The sequence below is a fragment of the Notolepis coatsorum genome (assembly GCF_963971535.1).
Source record: "Notolepis coatsorum genome assembly, chromosome: 8".
Lineage (NCBI taxonomy): Eukaryota > Metazoa > Chordata > Actinopteri > Aulopiformes > Paralepididae > Notolepis > Notolepis coatsorum.
Window position 1 is genome coordinate 12,128,378 of NC_140172.1, and position 19,720 is coordinate 12,148,097.

Genomic DNA, 19,720 nt, shown 5'->3' on the forward strand with positions numbered 1-19,720 from the left:
TTAATATTACACTAATTACCCTCCGGCTCGAAGGACCAATTTTAACTGAGGGGTACAATTCCCTGACTGTATTACTAGATATGATACTTACTACCACTACCTTTGTACTTAATATTCGGCCACCCAGTACACGGCATAAATATATTATCATAAACACTCTCACGTAGATGAAACGGATCCAACACAAATGTACGAAGTCGAAACAGGTCTTTATTTCTACACAGCGATGGTGTGTAGAACAAGCACTTAATCACTTAATTACATTTATGAATTGAAATAGTATGCACTTTTATGGCAAAGAGTATTCGTCGGTATATCAATAGAGAATGTCCAATCTCTGAAGGCGCAGGTGGTAAATATACGACCTGGAATAGTTAAGGAATAACAGCAATGATACTTTAATGATTATATACTAGATACACTAGCGGGGGTTAATCCGGTCGCTTGTAAGCCGACAGGAGTAGGAGGGGGGGGGGGGGGTAGAATCCGGCTGCCTCGTCCGGCCAAGGGTATCCCAGGTGAACCCACTGTAGTGCCGTTCAATGCGCCGGCGATCCTTGGACCACAGATGAAAGCAGGTGGACTCTTTGTGGGCCGGCTCTCTCCGGTCCACGGGGGAGAGACGTGAAGCGACCTCGTCTTGCAGAGCATCTCCTCACCTTGCGTCCTCTCCAGGGGGGGGGGTTCCAACACACGGCAGTGTCGGGGGTCTTTATCCATGGAATAATCAAAGTATACAAGCATAATCCGTGCCTGGGAAGGCGGGCTGTCGTCGGTAGAATAATCCGGTATACAGGTCCACTCGCTCGTCGGCTCTGGGGCTCCTCGGGTGCAGCTTCACATGGGGTCAACCACCCTGGGTAAGCAGCCAGTTCTCTGCCCGAAACGATGGGGTACTGACTACGGTAGTATTCTCACCGCACGAAGCACTATATATTAACAGACTATTATTAGCTTAATAGACTACGTCCAACTCGACGATATAGTGCCAAATATGACTATTCAAATATTAATATACACGATGTCTCAATACCGATGGTAGGCGAACTTGGCCTTACTCCCACACGTGGCGTCGCAGGGAGGCTTTACGTCTGTGACTCTATTGGAGGGTAAGAAACTGGACTGAAAAGAAAGTCCTACTTTAGTAGCGCAGTATATATACGCACTATGAACAAATAGTCCCATTAGTGGTGCGGTAGCCAGATTCCTACGCGGAACTAGGACTTGTTCGTACATGTGGAGCGGTACGTTTGAACTGGGTCTGAGCGGTATGGCAGCCTGGCACCAAGGTCTCGACCAATAGTAGAATGGAGACTATTATGGGATGTTCAGTAGGCTAGAATGGATATTCAATGCATATTGTACAAGGAATATACAAGGGATATCAGGGAATATTAGAGAATATACAAATACAATTAAATATATATATATAAATAAATATATATATTCGGTTTAATCTGGCCCTTCACAACAAGTATCATAGACTTGACAGTCCCGCTGCTATCCCACGGACAACGGGAGAGAAAGAAAATAGGAGTTAAGACTTGTTAGAATTTTTTTTAAATCGTTTAAAAGTTAGCCACGTTACTTTGGCTTTTCAAAAGTATAGGTAAAACATTTTAAAAGCCAAAGTAACGTGGCTAACTTTTAAACAATTTTCTAACATGTTTCTAACAAGCCTTAACTCCTGGACTATTTGCACTGTTTTTATTGATGTGACGGCTGTCGCAAGGTGTTTTGTCTAGTGTTTTACCTATATTTTAAAGCACATTTTAAAAGCCAAAGTAACACAGCTAACTTTTAAACTATTTTCTAAAACATTTCTAACAAGTCTTACAATATAGGTAAAACACTGGTTCAGAGACGGCGAAGTGGCAAACAAACAAACGCCAGCATCCTCTCCTGTCAACCATCCAGGTCCACCATCCAGGTCCACCATCCAGGTCCACCATCCAGGTCCACCATCCAGGTCCACCCTCCAGGTCCACCATCCAGGTCCACCATCCAGGTCCACCATCCAGGTCCACCATCCAGGTCCACCATCCAGGTCCACCATCCAGGTCCACCATCCAGGTCCACCATCCAGGTCCACCATCCAGGTCCACCATCCAGGTCCACCCTCCAGGTCCACCATCCAGGTCCACCATCCAGGTCCACCATCCAGGTCCACCCTCCAGGTCCACCATCCAGGTCCACCATCCAGGTCCACCATCCAGGTCCACCATCCAGGTCCACCATCCAGGTCCACCCTCCAGGTCCACCATCCAGGTCCACCATCCAGGTCCACCATCCAGGTCCACCATCCAGGTCCACCATCCAGGTTCACCATCCAGGTCCACCCTCCAGGTCCACCATCCAGGTCCACCATCCAGGTTCACCATCCAGGTCCACCATCCAGGTCCACCCTCCAGGTCCACCATCCAGGTCCACCATCCAGGTCCACCCTCCAGGTCCACCATCCAGGTCCACCCTCCAGGTCCACCATCCAGGTCCATCATCCAGGTCATCCAGGTCCACCATCCAGGTCCATCATCCAGGTCATCCAGGTCCACCCTCCAGGTCCACCATCCAGGTCCACCATCCAAGTCCACCATCCAGGTCCACCATCCAGGTCCACCATCCAGGTCCACCATCCAGGTCCACCATCCAGGTCCACCATCCAGGTCCACCATCCAGGTTCACTTGTTAGATGGCATGTTGGAATAACGTGCTATGAAGTGAAATTCCCCTTCTCTGTGTTTGGCATGTGACACAGCAACTGACCTTATATGGTGTTTTGGGGGCTTTATTTGTGCTAATAGGGATGCAGGGATTGGTGGGGAAGGGGGGGTTGATTTATCACAAATGATGTGCTTGTGCCTATGATAAATCACGTCCTGCCCCTTCATCAACAGTGTCATATTAAATAAAGTTAAGCCGTATGCAGGTCTACTGAGTGCCTTCTTCTAGTTATGTTTCATTATTGTATTGATATATGTGTTATTAGTATAGGCCTGGTTCATAAAGGTTGATTTAAACAGAATGGGTGGCATCAGTTTATATGTAAAATGCCGTTCCATTTGACCTCGACAGACTTAAGCTTAATGTAATTGATTGATTGATTGATTGATTGATTGATTGATTGAACATTTTATTAACAGATTGCAGAATGGGTACAATACAGTACGGCTCAATACACACAATGGTTATAAGGGGATGCAGACCAGAGAAAGTATTTTGTCTTGTTTATTTTGTCAGGGTCCCCCATTTTCAATGAATCATAACATATATGACATACAGATGGACAGTACTGTTACTGAGTACAAAAATATTCTAAAAAGAGAGTATATACATTTGAGGGGAAGAAACTGTACATTGGAGGAGGTGGGGTGGGTGGGGGGAACTGTACATTGTAGGTGGTTGGGTGGGTGGGTGGGTGGGTAACACTTTGGAAAAGTTGCACACCTCAAAAGATAGTAGATTGCTATGAAAGTGCTGTGACTATATAGGTGAAGCTGTGTCTGAAACCACGTTTGAAGGCTCAGGTATTCCAGTATGTGCAATAAACTAAAAGTCTATGTGGTGGGCCTTGAACTGTTAAGTGTGGTTGGGGGGGGGGGGGGGGGGGGGGGGGGGGGGGGCGGGGTTAACATCAAAGCAGGGAACACCTAAAGGCTGAATCTCAATCTCGCTCAGCCGTCAATCCATCAAGCACAGACGCACTCGACAGGAGCTCTGGGAAAATGCCCCACTGAAAAGCTAGGTTGAAAGGCCTGCTCCTCCCCTGGAAGTAGCTTAGTAGTAAAACATGTCATGAGGAGGTGGAGCTTAGTGGTAATCAGGGGTGTAAAAAGTACCCAGAAATTATACTGTTCCACCCCAGGTGAAAATCTGCATAAAATTTATACCTAGGTAAATGGAATATTGCTCCACTTCTACAAGGGCTATTTGCATATTCTTGGTATCTAGGTATATCTATGGACCTCAGTGAATGTATTCTCAGTGTCAGAAATATTGTGTCTATTACTAGGCTTGCTTAAATTGTGATGAAACAAAGGAAAATATGAATTATGATTTTTCTTTTCATCTTTGACAGTGAATAACACCATGATAATAATGACCAAACTTGAAAAACTACCACTGAACTCATTCAGTACCCTCTTGAGATCATGTGTACAAAAGATCTAAGGAAATTAATAAAGGGAAGATGATAAAACTGAAGGTTCTGTATATACAGTACTGAATTCTCCCATCCGGACCAATGCAATTTGAAATATTATTATAGAATATAGAATATATGCTTATACATTACCTTATTATAGCCAATTCGCACATTTATATATATATATAGTATCTTTCAAATGGCCGAGTTCAATTTGGATATAGTATCACCAGGCGTGCATAATAACAGATACTGATATTTACTGTAATCGACTGTACTTTTTTATTTCCCCCACAGTGTAACCATTTTGAAACTAATTTCAGATCTAACTGTTCCTACATGGTAACAATAGTGAGGAGAAACTGACTGCGTTTCAATATTTGTCAAAAACGTTACCTTTTGTAGCTTATTATCGCGAATCATAACAATTATTGATATGATTCATTCAGAACGCTGAACTTTGAACCACCATACTATGTGACAGGAAGTGTTATGGTTTGACACCGACCCCAAACGCACGACACAAGAGAGTAGGAATTCAGAGTTGCCAAAAACAAGGGCTTGTTTATTGAGACTAATTAATGAGCACAGAATAGGCAAGTCAAACAAGACAGGTACACAAGCTAGGGGGAAAATGTTCTGCTGCTCTGCAGCTTCTCCCGTGGTGGTAGTAGGGGGTAGCAGATGCTGACGTCTGAGCCGCTCTGCAGACTTCTCTCGGCAGAATCTCCGAAGTGTTGCGGGACCGAGAGAGAGAGAGAGGGAGCGAGTCAACAAGGGTGCAGGTGGAACGAGCAGGAGAACAGGAGAGGTGACTTGTACCCAAATACAAAAGTTATCCAAGTGAACTAATCTTCGTGTAAATACACACAGTGAGCAAAGTTCCACAACACAATCCCAAGTGAATATCTTCGTGTAAATACACACAGTGAGCACTGTTCCAAAACACAATCCCAAGTGAATATCTTCGGTGCAAAAATAGTCCAAAAAACAATCCAATGTGAATAATATCTTCGGTGTGAACAACACACAGTGGGAGATGTAAAGTCCCAAAAATATTATCCCAGTGAGAACAACAAAAAGGCGATCGCTGGGTGAGTGACTGTCTGATAAAAAAGGTGGTAATCTTCAGTGTTATAGAAACACACGAAAACGGAATTTGATCAATACAGTCAGTAAAAAACTCACCCAGACGTAGTGCGTAATGAGTGCTGGAACAGCAGAGGAGCGAGCGCGTCGCCACGGGGAAAAGGTGTCCAAGAGGAAGGCTTCTTGGAATATCCTGGAGGTAAAGCACAGAGAGCAAACAGCAGCAGCAGCAGGAACGGAGAATGCAAACAGAGAAATATCAAAACGATCCAACAAAACTAGAGTGGAGAAACGGGGTATAAATAATACGGGATTGATTGATTGACAAGCAGTGACAGCTGGGGAATGTGATTGAAAAGCGTGCGGACGGGAGAGAACCAATCAACGACGTCTCTGACGACGTCACTGGGAAGAAGCGTGTGAATGGGGGAATTGAATGATTAACAGAAACAAATGAAAACAGAGCGAGGTGGTTTAAAGGAACAGAACGAGTGAGTGAGCAAGGACAGAAACCTCACAGTACCCCCCCCTCCACGGGAGCCACCCGGCGACCAGGCCGACCCGGCTCGTCAGGATGGGCACGATGGAAGTCAGTGATCAAGCCGGGATCCACGATGAGCTGCCGGGAGACCCAGCTACGCTCCTCAGGGCCGTAACCCTCCCAGTCCACCAGGTATTGTAACCCCCGGCCCCGCCGACGAACGCCCATCAACCGGCGGACCTGCCACTGGGGGTGACCATCCACCAACACGGGAGGCGGCGGATCAGGAGCTGGAGGCATAAGGGGACTGAGGGAGACGGGCTTAACCCGGGAGACATGGAACACGGGGTGGATGTGCATGGATGCAGGAAGTTTCAGGCGCAGGGCCGCCGGACTGAGTACCTTCAGGACCTCGAAAGGTCCGACGAAACGGGGGTTGAGCTTCTTGGCCGAGGACCGTAGCGGGAGGTCCTTTGCGGAGAGCCACACCCTCTGCCCAGGGCGGTAAGTCGGCGCAGGAACCCGGCGCCGGTCGGCACAACGACAGGCGCGCTCAGATGTCCGGAGCAGCGCGGTCCTGGTGATCTCCCAAACTCGTCGGCAGCGGTCGAGGTGGACCTGCGCGGAGGGAACTGCTACTTCCGTCTCCTGTGCGGGGAAAAGAGGGGGCTGGTAGCCTAGGGAGACCTCAAAGGGGGAGAGGCCGGTGGCGGAACTGACCATTGAATTGATGGAGTATTCAACCCAGGGAAGGAAACGGCTCCAGGATGCTGGTCTCTCGGCTGCCACACACTGAAGAGCAGACTCCACGCTCTGGTTCATCCTCTCCGTCTGCCCGTTAGTCTGGGGATGATAACCAGAGGAAAGACTGACCGTTGCCCCCAATCCCTTGCAAAAGGCCCGCCATACCTGGGAGGTGAACTGGGGCCCCCGGTCAGAGACGATGTCCTGGGGAAACCCATGAAGGCGGAACACGTGGTGCGTCAGGAGGTCCGCCGTCTCGGCCGCCGAGGGAAGCTTGGAGAGGGCCACGAGGTGAACCCCCTTGCTGAATCGATCCACCACGGTCAGAAGGCAGGTGTTCCCCTGGGAGGAGGGCAGACCAGTGACGAAGTCCAGCGCCACATAGCGGCTCGGAACGGGAAGTGGCTGCAAGAGCCCGGAGGGTGCCTGGTGAGAGGCCTTGCTGCGGGCACAGACCGTGCAGGCCAACACGAACTCCTTAACGTCGTTCCGCATGGTGGGCCACCAGAAACGACGAGCCAGGAAGGAGAACGTGCGATGGACGCCAGGGTGGCAGGCGAACCGGCTGGTATGGCCCCACAGCAGTACCTGGGACCGGACAGAGTCGGGGACGAAGAGACGACTCCTAGGGACGTTGCTAGGAGCACGTTGGAAGCGTAGGGCACGCCTTACCACACCCTCGATGCCCAAGGTGATGGCTCCAACCACTCGGGCCTCCGGGAGGATGGGAGTAGGGTCCTCAGAGGGTGGAGCCCCCTTGGAGTGCATCCGGGACAGGGAGTCGGCCTTCGTGTTGCGGGAACCGGGGCGGAAGGTCAGCGAGAAGTCGAACCGACTGAGGAAACTGGCCCATCTCGCCTGCCGACCGTTGAGGCGCCTGGAAGCGCGGATGAACGTCAGGTTCTTGTGGTCCGTCCAGATGGTAAAAGGCTCCTCGGCACCCTCTAGCCAATGGCGCCACTCCTCCAGCGCAGCCACGACCGCCAGCAGCTCCCGATTGCCGGTGTCGTAGTTCCTCTCGGCAGGGAGGAAGCGACGCGAGTAGAAGGCGCAAGGATGCACCTTCTGGTCTGAAAGAGAACGTTGGGATAGGACAGCGCCCAGGCCAGAATCCGAGGCGTCCACCTCCACGATGAACTGTCTCTTGGGGTCAGGGTGGAGCAGGATAGGGGCGGAAGTGAACCTTCTCTTGAGGGAGCGGAACGCAGCGCATGCCGCTGGGGACCAGTCGAACGGCAGAGCGGGGGAGGTCAGCTTGGTAAGTGGCTCCGCCACTTGACTGTAGTTCCGGATGAACCTTCGGTAGAAGTTGGCGAACCCGAGGAAACTCTGTAACTCATTCCGAGTGGTGGGTTCTGGCCAATCCTCCACAGCCTGGATCTTGCGAGGATCCGCTCGGGTCAAGCCCTTCTCAGCGATGAAGCCCAGGTAGTCGACGGAGTTGGAGTGGAAACGGCACTTCTCCGCCTTGACGAAAAGCCGATTGTGGAGGAGGCGCTCCAGCACACGGCGGACATGCTGGATGTGTTCCTCGAGGGTCCTGGAAAAGATGAGAATGTCGTCCATGTACACCACCACGAACACCTCCAGCATGTCACGAAGGACGTCGTTCATGAGTGCCTGGAATAACGCCGGGGCGTTGGTGAGGCCGAACGGCATTACTAGGTACTCGTAGTGGCCCCTGGGGGTCTTGAAGGCGGTCTTCCATTCATCGCCCTCACGGATACGGACAAGATGGTAGGCACTCCGGAGGTCCAGCTTGGTGAAGAACGAGGCCTGGGTCAGTGGCTCGAAAGTGGAGCTCATGAGAGGTAGAGGGTATTTGTTCTTGATGGTGATCTCGTTGAGCTGACGATAGTCGATGCAGGGTCGCAGGTCCCCATCCTTCTTACCAACAAAGAAGAACCCGGCCGCCACCGGGGAGGAGGAAGGCCGAATGAGTCCTGCTTCCAATGACTCAGAGATGTAGAGATCCATCGCCTTCTTCTCCGGGACAGTCAGACTGTAGAGGCGGCTGCCGGGAAGGGGAGCCCCTTGGCGGAGGTCGATGGTGCAGTCATAGGGGCGGTGAGGTGGAAGGGCCTGAGCCCTGGTCTTACTGAAAACCTCCAAGAGGTCGTGGTACTCGGGAGGTATGGACGAGAGGTCCGGAGGCAACTCACCAGCGGGCCTCCGGGGCGGGGGACAGGACGCCGCCTGCAGACACAGGGCGTGACAGGAGGAGCTCCAGCCCCTGATGGTACCGGAGGACCAGGCGATGTGGGGCTCGTGCAGCGCGAGCCAGGGCCTACCCAGGACCACCGGGACAAGGGGGGATTGGGTGATGAGGAACTGGATTCTCTCGACGTGGTTCCCAGCGATGGTCAGCACGACTGGGCCGGTGCGTTGAGAGATGTCGGCCAGGCGGTGTTGGTCCAACGAAAAGATCTCCAAGGGCCTCACAAGGTCCTCAAGTGGAATGTTGGCTCGGGTGGTGAACTCGAAGTCGAGGAAATTCTCGTCTGCCCCAGAGTCGATGAGGGCCTCCACCGTGGCACGTTGGTCCCCCCAGGCCAGGGTGACGCTCATCAGATGGTCAGGTGGTGCGCGGCGCTGGGAATGGGAAAAACGGCTCACCAGGATCTCCCGGGGTCTCGGTGAGCCTGATCTTTTGGCCGGGTGGGGCAGTCGGCGATTCGGTGTCCCGCACCTCCGCAGTAGAGGCAGAGACCGGACCTGAGCCTTGCCTCACGCTCCGCCTGGCTCAGATGAGTGCATCCCAGCTGCATGGGTTCCTCCTCGCGAACCGAACGGGGGGGCCTGCTACCACCAGTAGTGTTGAGGACAGGACGTCCAGGAGTGACGTCATGCGTCCGGGGGATCCGGGGTGCTTCAGGAGGTAACAGTCGGGTCCTCTCGCGCCTTCTCTCCAGGAGGCGTCCGTCAATACGGATGACGAGGCTAAACAGATCCTCGAGGGAGTCGGGCAACTCCCGGGTAGCGAGCTGGTCCCGGACTGCGTCACTGAGCCCCCTCAAGAAGGTTAGGCGAAGAGCAGGTTCGTTCCATCCACTCTCCACCGCCGCCAGTCGAAACTCCAAGACATAGTCCGTCACCCTGCCGCTCCCCTGTCGGAAAGTCCCCAACCGGGCTCCAGGGTCCAGACCTCGGGCTGGATGGTGGAACACTCTGCGGAGCTCCGCCACGAAGTCTGGATAGGAAAACACAAAATCTGCTTCCATTGCCCAGGAGGAAGTGACCCACTGGGCAGCATGGCCTGAAAGCAAGTTCGTCATATAAGCCACTTGGGACCCACGAGCAGAAAACCGGCTTGGTTGATGACGGAAAACCAACTCACATTGCATGATGAATGTGGCACACTCCTCGGGATTGCCGTCGAACAGCCGTGGGACGGAGAGACGGGGTTCCCGAGGTGCGGGATCTGCTGGGGCTGCGGGGAATGCTCCTGAAGGTTGTGAGAGATGAAAAGCATTAACGGTGTTGCCCAGCGAGTGAAGCTGAGCGAGAATGTCGGACTGTTGTCCCGCCATAGCGGCCATTGACCCTTGCATAGGCAGGACCTGATCCCTGAGACTCTGCACCGCAGCCGCAGCCCGCTCTAATTGGAGACTGTGATCCCTGGTCAACTCGACTTGATTAGCAAGTGCGGTTCTGACCCTCTCTGTGTCGGCTGGGGTCGTCATTTTGGTTGGATCGTAATGTTATGGTTTGACACCGACCCCAAACGCACGACACAAGAGAGTAGGAATTCAGAGTTGCCAAAAACAAGGGCTTGTTTATTGAGACTAATTAATGAGCACAGAATAGGCAAGTCAAACAAGACAGGTACACAAGCTAGGGGGAAAATGTTCTGCTGCTCTGCAGCTTCTCCCGTGGTGGTAGTAGGGGGTAGCAGATGCTGACGTCTGAGCCGCTCTGCAGACTTCTCTCGGCAGAATCTCCGAAGTGTTGCGGGACCGAGAGAGAGAGAGAGGGAGCGAGTCAACAAGGGTGCAGGTGGAACGAGCAGGAGAACAGGAGAGGTGACTTGTACCCAAATACAAAAGTTATCCAAGTGAACTAATCTTCGTGTAAATACACACAGTGAGCAAAGTTCCACAACACAATCCCAAGTGAATATCTTCGTGTAAATACACACAGTGAGCACTGTTCCAAAACACAATCCCAAGTGAATATCTTCGGTGCAAAAATAGACACTGAGAGTGAAGTCCAAAAAACAATCCAATGTGAATAATATCTTCGGTGTGAACAACACACAGTGGGAGATGTAAAGTCCCAAAAATATTATCCCAGTGAGAACAACAAAAAGGCGATCGCTGGGTGAGTGACTGTCTGATAAAAAAGGTGGTAATCTTCAGTGTTATAGAAACACACGAAAACGGAATTTGATCAAGACAGTCAGTAAAAAACTCACCCAGACGTAGTGCGTAATGAGTGCTGGAACAGCAGCGGAGCGAGCGCGTCGCCACGGGGAAAAGGTGTCCAAGAGGAAGGCTTCTTGGAATATCCTGGAGGTAAAGCACAGAGAGCAAACAGCAGCAGCAGCAGGAACGGAGAATGCAAACAGAGAAATATCAAAAACGATCCAACAAAACTAGAGTGGAGAAACGGGGTATAAATAATACGGGATTGATTGATTGACAAGCAGTGACAGCTGGGGAATGTGATTGAAAAGCGTGCGGACGGGAGAGAACCAATCAACGACGTCTCTGACGACGTCACTGGGAAGAAGCGTGTGAATGGGGGAATTGAATGATTAACAGAAACAAATGAAAACAGAGCGAGGTGGTTTAAAGGAACAGAACGAGTGAGTGAGCAAGGACAGAAACCTCACAGGAAGTGTAGATCGGAGACATTTCAACGCTGGCCGATAGCTATGAATCTCCTCTACAAGAAAACTACAATTCCCATGGTTCAACATTTCCATTTCCGGTTCCGGGTCAGATAGGCGATTGCATATCGAAAACTTAAAACGATATAAGTACACTTTTAACCTATTGCTAAACTATTGCCAACCTAACGTTTTACATTCTACATGCATTTGTGACATAGTGGTGATGTTAATACTTGAAAACGGTTGATTTTAAAATCACAAATTATTTTCATCATTCATAAAAATATGCCTATATGATTATAATGTCAAAAGGGGTCGGTACCGACCCTGTCGAGTGGAACAGGTGAAAGTATGGGTACCGTCTCAAAATCTTACTCAAGTAAAAGTCAGAGTATCTGCCTAAAAACACACTTGAGTAAAAGTTTAAAAGTTTCTACTTTTAAATGTACTTAGGTACTAAAAAGTAAAAGTTAAAACTTTTTTTCTGACTGTCTATTCTTCTGATAGCAGGTGTTTAATCAAAGATCCCCGCCTTCTAGTCTTGCACAAGGAGCAATCAGCATGGGTATGGGCGGTATCATTTTCCATTGATTGGCTGTTTTCAAATAAAGTGCGGCCAGAGAAACAAATTATACTAATTAAAATGGTTGGACCTGCGAGATGTGTACTTTGTAGGTCTGCATTTTAAATGTAAGGAATAAAAAGTACTATGTGGAGCTTAGTAGTAAAACATGTCATGAGGAGGTGGAGCTAGTAGTAAAACATGTCATGAGGAGGTGGAGCTTAGTAGTAAAACATGTCATGAGGAGGTGGAGCTTAGTAGTAAAACATGTCATGAGGAGGTGGAGCTTAGTAGTAAAACTAGGACTCGATTCAAATTTGTTATCGAATTAACGATGTTGTTGGATAAGAAAAATGCATGTAGATGTAAAGGGCCACACAAGACTACTTCAGGGTTTTAAGGGGAATCACGGTTAGTATGTATTATCTGACTAACAAGAGACCTTGTTGACGATGTTACTAAGAACATGAATACGGAAACAGGGCCTTTAGAACTGAGCCGTCCAGAATGATGCCTGGTGAGGATAAATCTAAATCGCTTGTAGTAACGGAGTATTTTCTGTGTGAGGGGTTAGAGCTGACCCAGTTGATTACTAAGCTGATACCCATGCGTGTCAATTAAAATTGTGTGATCTATTGTATCAAATGCCGCAGTGGGGTCTAAAAGGATTACGATTCAGCCTGCCCCTGCATCTGCTGTTAAAAGACAACAATTAGCTACTTTAGGGAGGGTTGTCTGTCTGTAATGCACTAAAACCTGACTAGGAAGGGATCGCTGTCTGTCCACTACGTATTGCTCTAAAACCTGACTGGAATCTCTCAGAAATTATATTGTACCAACTACTTTTTCTGAAACAGTATATTTGTATTGACCATTCCAGATCAGATTACATTATTAAAGTTTCTTAGGAGGTGTAGAGCACCTTCAAGAGAACAGGGTTCAAAACAGCAGCATTCTGTTGTCACATTCCTGGGACATACTCCACAAGAGGTATGGTACTGTATCTCTGTCCAGATATTGAATGCCAATCACTGTGTGTTTTATTGTACATATTAATATTCTACAACTGTGTACATACATCTGATTAGCACTATACCCAGTTTAATCACCTGTATTGCACTTTACTGTTACATTTGCACTCTGACGGATGCCAAACTTATTTTCGTTTGTACTGTACTTGTGCTGTATGATGACAATACATTTTAATCTGATCTAATCTAATCTAGTTTGGTTTCCAAATCTGCAGTCAACTAAAACTTGATGCCGAAATTGTCCAATTTGTTTGCTGTATACTGGGTGAGTCTGATGGGGAACAAGCGTTCATCTGTAATGGAAAATAAATGTTTAGAAGTTATAGAGTAATAGTGTTTGGAGACATACAGTAGGGTCTCCAAATGGCCATTTAGAAAAAACGCATAGACATATACCATTAGAAAAAGTTGTGTAAAACACTCATTTTCTGTGGTATTGTTATCAACTTTGGACCTGTACTAGATAATGCTTCAGGCTGTGGAGCGATTGTATTTTCCAGGTTATACCTATCAGCCGGAACCTGTAAGAGGTCTCTGTTTGCAAGATAATTATTATACATATCTTTTACCATGGTGATATTAGTCAAGTAGTAGTAGTAGTAGTAGTAGTAGTAGTAGTAGTAGTAGTAGTAGTAGTAGTAGTAGTAGTAGTAGTAGTAGTAGTAGTAGTAGTAGTAGTAGTAGTATAGTTTATTCAGTCATCATCTCACACAATATACATCATTTAACAACATTTGATTTTACAGTGACTGAAAAGGTACAGACTGAAGCATAATGCTTATATATATGCCTGTCTTATATTCTATCCTAAGTCAAGTCAAGAGTTTTATTTGTCACGGCATACAAGGCATACAGTGAAATGCGGGTGGTCATGCCCGCAGCGATTGTGCAATAATACAAGTAATAAGAATAAGACATAACAGGTATAATGTACATAAAGTTTAAAATGCATGTTAAAAGACATGCTAAGGTCCTGCGATAGTGCAATACAGTGTTAAGCTACAGATGAGGCACTGGGTCTTATATACATTCAGACCAGGCTGCAGAAACAAATTAGTGGGGGGGCATAAAATGTTCTCGGGGGGGCACAATGGTTTTTCAACACAGGTTCCCTTTTATACGTTTCAGCTGGGACAACGGCGCTGTGGCTTGCTTGGCGTTGCCCACGGTGCTGAACTAAACAGCAGAGAGGCAATTGAAAAATCAAATTTCTCTATCTTAAGAACATTCACTTATACAAAAACAGACTGAACGGATATATATAACAGACCTGCTGGGGCAGCGGACTGAGAGCAGGGGACACAAACAGGCTGGATAAGCTGGTCAGGAAGGCCAGTAGCGTGGTTGGGGTGGAGCTGGACGCCCTAGCGAGGGTGGCGGAGAGGAGGAGCCTTGCTAAGCTCCAGGCCATCAGGGAAAACCCCTCCCACCCACTATACACAGACTTGGCTGACAGGAGGAGCATGTTATAGGCTCACACTACCTAAATGCAGCACTGAACGGCACAGGAAGTCCTTCATTCCGACAGCCATCAGACTATACAATGCATCACTGTGCCTCACTGCATCACTCAGCACAGAGTGACAGTTACCATCTTCCTGGACTCTTACTTTTTAAACAGCACTGTGCAATATTACACCTACTGTAGACTTCAGTATATTTTTACTGTATTTATTTACTGTATCTTTTATTCTATTTTTATTTTATTTCATTTTATTCTATTCTTAGGCCATTTGTTTTGTTATTCTTATTCGTGACTTGTTCTGTCTAAATGTTTAATGTTGAGTGATTTGGAGTGTCAAATTTCCCTCAGGATAATACATTTCTACTCTATTCTATTCTATATCTTTGAAAAGTCTCCATTTATTCAACACGTCTGAATTCACTGACAAACTGAACTGAACTGACAAAAATAAAGTGCATAAAAAAGCAAACAAAATTCCTCCACAGGCTACTCACCATCGTTTGGGGACAGAGTGAAATCTTCTTAAAACACTGCCCCTCCACTCATTCCTGAACTTTTTTGTTAAGTCCTTCTCAAATGCCAACTGAATTAAATTGGCCTTGCGTCGATGAAGCATACTAAGGCGATGTTCTGTAAAGATGTTCTTGAGGGCAGAAAACGAATTCTCACAGAGTGCTGTGCTAGCTTCAGTAGTGTTGTTGTTGACATCAGTGCCCACTAGGGCTGTCCCCGACTAAGCATTTGGATAGTCGACTTTGATTGAAAAAAAAAAAAAAAAAAAAAAAAAAAAAATTCCAGGGTGGGCACAGCTGACTCAGTGGGCGGGCCAGGCCCCCCAATGCCCGCCCATGGCGCCGGGTCTGTATACATTACTATACAATACTATACTATACAATATACAGTTATACTATATATCCTTATGCTATCTTGCTATATCCATCTATTGCTATACAAGAACCACTCCCGTTCTTTATTTTTATTTTTTTTATAAAGTAAAGTGACCTTTTCATTTTGTAAAGTGACCGTTTGGTGTGAGCGTGTGCAGCATGTGTGTGTGTGTGTGTGTGTGTGTGTGTGTGTGTTCGTGCTAAAGTGACTGTTAGTGTGTGAGCGTATACAGTATGTGTGTTGTGTGTGTGCTCATGTGTGCTTGTGTGTGGGGGAAGAAGCTGAGCCGAAGTCTCTCTGTCCTAGTTGCTGGTGTGCGCAGGCGTTTGCCTGACCGCAGCAACTTGAACAGGCTGTTGTTGGGGTGGTGAGGGTCTTTCATTATTCTGCAGGCTCTGGATTTGCACCTCTTGTTATATAAGTCCTGCAGGGGTGGTAGTGCAATACCCGTAGTACGCTCATCTGAGCGCACCACTCTCTGTAGGGCCTTCTTGTCCTGTGCTGTGCTGTTTCCATACCAGGCAGTGACGTTTCCAGTCAAGATGCTCTCTACAGCTCCGGAGTAGAAGGACTGGAGGATCTTCCCTGATACTCTGAACTTCCTTAACTGTCTCAGGTGGTAAAGGCGCTGCTTCACCTTTTTTACGACTGAGTCTATGTGTGTTGTCCATGTCAGATCCTCTGAGATGTGGACCCCCAGGTACTTAAAGCTGCTCACCCTGTCCACGGTAGCCCCGTTTATCCACAGTGGTGTGTGTGTCCCCTGCTGTGTTCTCCTAAAATCCACGATCAGCTCCTTGGTTTTACCAATGTTCAGGAGCAGGCTGTTGTCCTGACACCAGCGTGCCAGTGCATCAACCTCCTCCTGGTAGGCCTTCTCGTCGTTGTCAGAGATCAGCCCCACCACCACTGTGTCGTCCACAAACTTCACTATGGAGTTGGAGCTGAACTTGGCCACACAGTCATGTGTGTACAGTGAATACAGCAGGGGGCTCAGGACACAGCCCTGGGGGGACCCAATACTCAGGGTGATGGTGTTGGAGGTCTGACCCCCCACCCTGACCGTCTGAGGCCTTTCACTCAGAAAGTCCAGTATCCAGGCGCTCAGAGCGGAGCTCAGACCCAGCTCAATCAGCTTGTCCACCAGTCTGGTGGGGACTATGGTGTTGAAAGCTGAACTATAGTCAATGAACAGCAATCTCACATAGCCCCCCTTCTGGCTGTCTATTATAGATATTAGAAGATATTATATCTATTACAGTAGCTATAAGTATAAAGTATAATAAATGCAGATTACTTTGAGTAGGCGTTTTCTGAAAAATGTGGCCGCCTGTTAAGAGGTTACCTTAACATCCAAGGCCCTCATGAGGACGATTCGTGACGCGCCACTTTGCCAACCTCTAGCGGCTCGGGTGTGCATTTCTTTTAATACAATATATAGATATTAAAGCCCTATTTGTTGCCTGTCAATTGCCCTTTCAGGTGACAAAATCCATTCAGTGGTATGATAATTGGGGATCTAATACGGTCTCTATTGATCAATTTATGATAAAGAAAAGCAGGGTCCCCCAATTGGGTAGCACTTGAAGCTCAAGCCTCCTAAAATGTCTGTGTGCTGATCTGGCGCAACCGAGAGGCACAATTACGCAATTTTCTGGCATTTTCTGAAAAAATTGTCCACCTGTTAAGCGGTTACCTCACATGTGGGCCCTCATGAGGACGATTCGCGACGCGCCACTTTGCCAACCTCTAGCGGCTCGGGTGTGCATTTATTTTAATACAATATACATAGAATTAAAGCCCTATTTGTTGCCTGTCAATTGCCTTTTCAGGTGACAAAATCCGTTCAGTGGTTCTCGAGTTACATGCCGGTATCTGAGGCGTGCGCCAAAGTACACATTACCACCCCCGACCTCCGGGGGCTCTAGCTCCGTCAATCATTTGGCGATCTCGAAAGTCTTTGGACAGGGTTGTAGCCAATGAGTGTGGCTTTCCAAAGATATGATATGATGATGGGGATCTAATACGGTCTCTATTGATTGATTTATGATAATGTCTGTGTGCTGATCTGGCGCAACCGAGAGGCACGATTATTACTCATCTAGCCAGACCACTCTTAAAAAAAGAGTGGTATGGCCGCAAGACATCCGAGAGAAACAATCAAAAGTTTAATTTGAGAAAATAATAAAAACATCAACAATTTCACATCACCGCCCCCCCCCCCCCCCCCCCCCCCCCACACACACACACACACAATCTGGCTAACTGGGTGGTTCTGTCTGTCGAAATGCCCCCGTATGGTTGGTTGGCCCTGAAGCTCCAACCTTCACCAACCAACCCCCCTCTTTATCTCTCTGCGGTCAGGCAGTCATCTGGTGGCATACATGTATCTGATATCACATTCTTACCGGAAGAATAAGACATTTGTTTTTAACAGTTATTACAGTATAATGACTACGGCATGTAGCCATATACAGCTGCAATGCAACTATACACCTCCTTATAACATTTTGGACATTTTATTGTGCTGCAGTAACAGAGATGTAGTGAGGAGCATATTCACCACCCCGGTTTCATTTGGGTAGAATTGCAATTTTTTTTTAAATACTTAATTTCATGTTACTACTGTATATGTCATCATAACTGCCTACCTCAACACATTCCCTGCCACGTTTATATCCATCAATGTAGCCTCACTGCCACCACTCTAAGCCTATGGAGATGTTCACCTTCTTTGCAGGGCTATAACTTTTTAAATTGTATTGCTAAATTGACATTACTATGGCCCATTCAACATCGATTATCTATCGTTCAGGATGTAGAAACGTTATACTTTTTCATTCATAGATTTGTACAAAAATACCTTCTAGAATATAAGTATGTTTTTATCGTTTTCTGCAATAATTCATAGAACGTGAGTTATAGGCATAAACGCATATATAGATGATCAATTGCCGTTTATTCCCGATACACGCTATATTAAAAATTCAACTGTATATGATCCTAAATGTTATGCGTCATCATGCGCGGATGAAAGGGGGGGGGGGGTCGTTTATAATTCCGTGATCGTCAGTAACTGCTTTATGTAGTATGGGTGATATATTGATCAGATCGGTTTGCAGTGAAAAGAATAAACAATTGGGCTGAAAATAGCGGCAGCGTCCTCTTACCGTGCGTCAATGAGACTGGCGGTGAAAGATCCCAGGTATAGGACGTCGATCGCCTAGGTCCATTTCCGGTTTGTATGTCGCAATAAACGCCAAAATCATATAGATTATTAAGTTTATAAAGCGATCAATATGTACTATAGTGTCTGTTGGGAGCCTTGCGACAATATCTGACGGCCGGATGAATTTAATCTATGCACAACAGCCATATCCTGTTTACCAGTGTAACTCGCCCGACCATCCACCAGGCGGCGGTTTGAGCCGTCGTTTTTTTTAGCTGTAGGGTCCAGCTGCAGCGCCGGAGGTGTATATATGAATTATGAATGCCATGGTGAAAAAATGAAATATTGATCTCAATATCGCTGTACAGCGTGGTTTGGCAGACAACGCATGGCCGGCAATAACGCTGTACAACGTGATTGGCAGGGAATGTGTTAATATAGTCTACCCATATAACTCTGTATGATAGCATGTAGTACAATAGTGCTGTATATAGTAGTGCTGTATACTGTATATATAGGCTACATTTATATATTATATTTTACAGCATATATATATATATATATATATATATATATATACATATCTGTCTGAAATACCTGCATATAATTATTCTATATACCTACTTATACACATGCATATAACTCTGTATGGTAGCATGTACAATCATTTATAATAATGCAGGACCTCTTTAGAGAGGTCTTTATTCGGCATGCAACGACATAGGACATGCAATGGGCGGCACACACACACAGGAATACACACACATGCAATTGTCTTTCTCAGGGTCGCCGATGCGATCGAGCTCTGCTCTTAACCCATCCCGTCGTCCTTCCCCCCAAGGCAGCCGGGTGCAAACAGGGCGTCGGCGAGGTACTGCGCCCGGGGACCAATCCAAGTGCTCCTGCCCGTCTTCGTCAAGGACGCGACAGCGTCAGCGATCTGTTGTGCATGTTTTTCCATTGGGTTTATCTTATCGGGGGGGAAACCCTTGCGAGCACGGGGAGAACATGCAAACTCCACACAGAAAGGCCCGGGAGATCCCCCACCTGGGTAACTGGCATCGCGGAAACCTAGTCCCCAAGCGGGAATCAAACCCTGGACCTTCTTGCTGTGAGGCGACAGTGTTAACCAATACACCACCGTGCCACTGACAATAATGCTGTATATACCGTGTATACTGTATATATCTGTACATGCCTGCATATAAATCTTTTTACATATATGTAGATTCTATATCTATATCTGTATCTTACCATACACTGACTAGTTATGCTGCTGGCTAGTATGACTACTACCATAGTATCTTTATACCTGT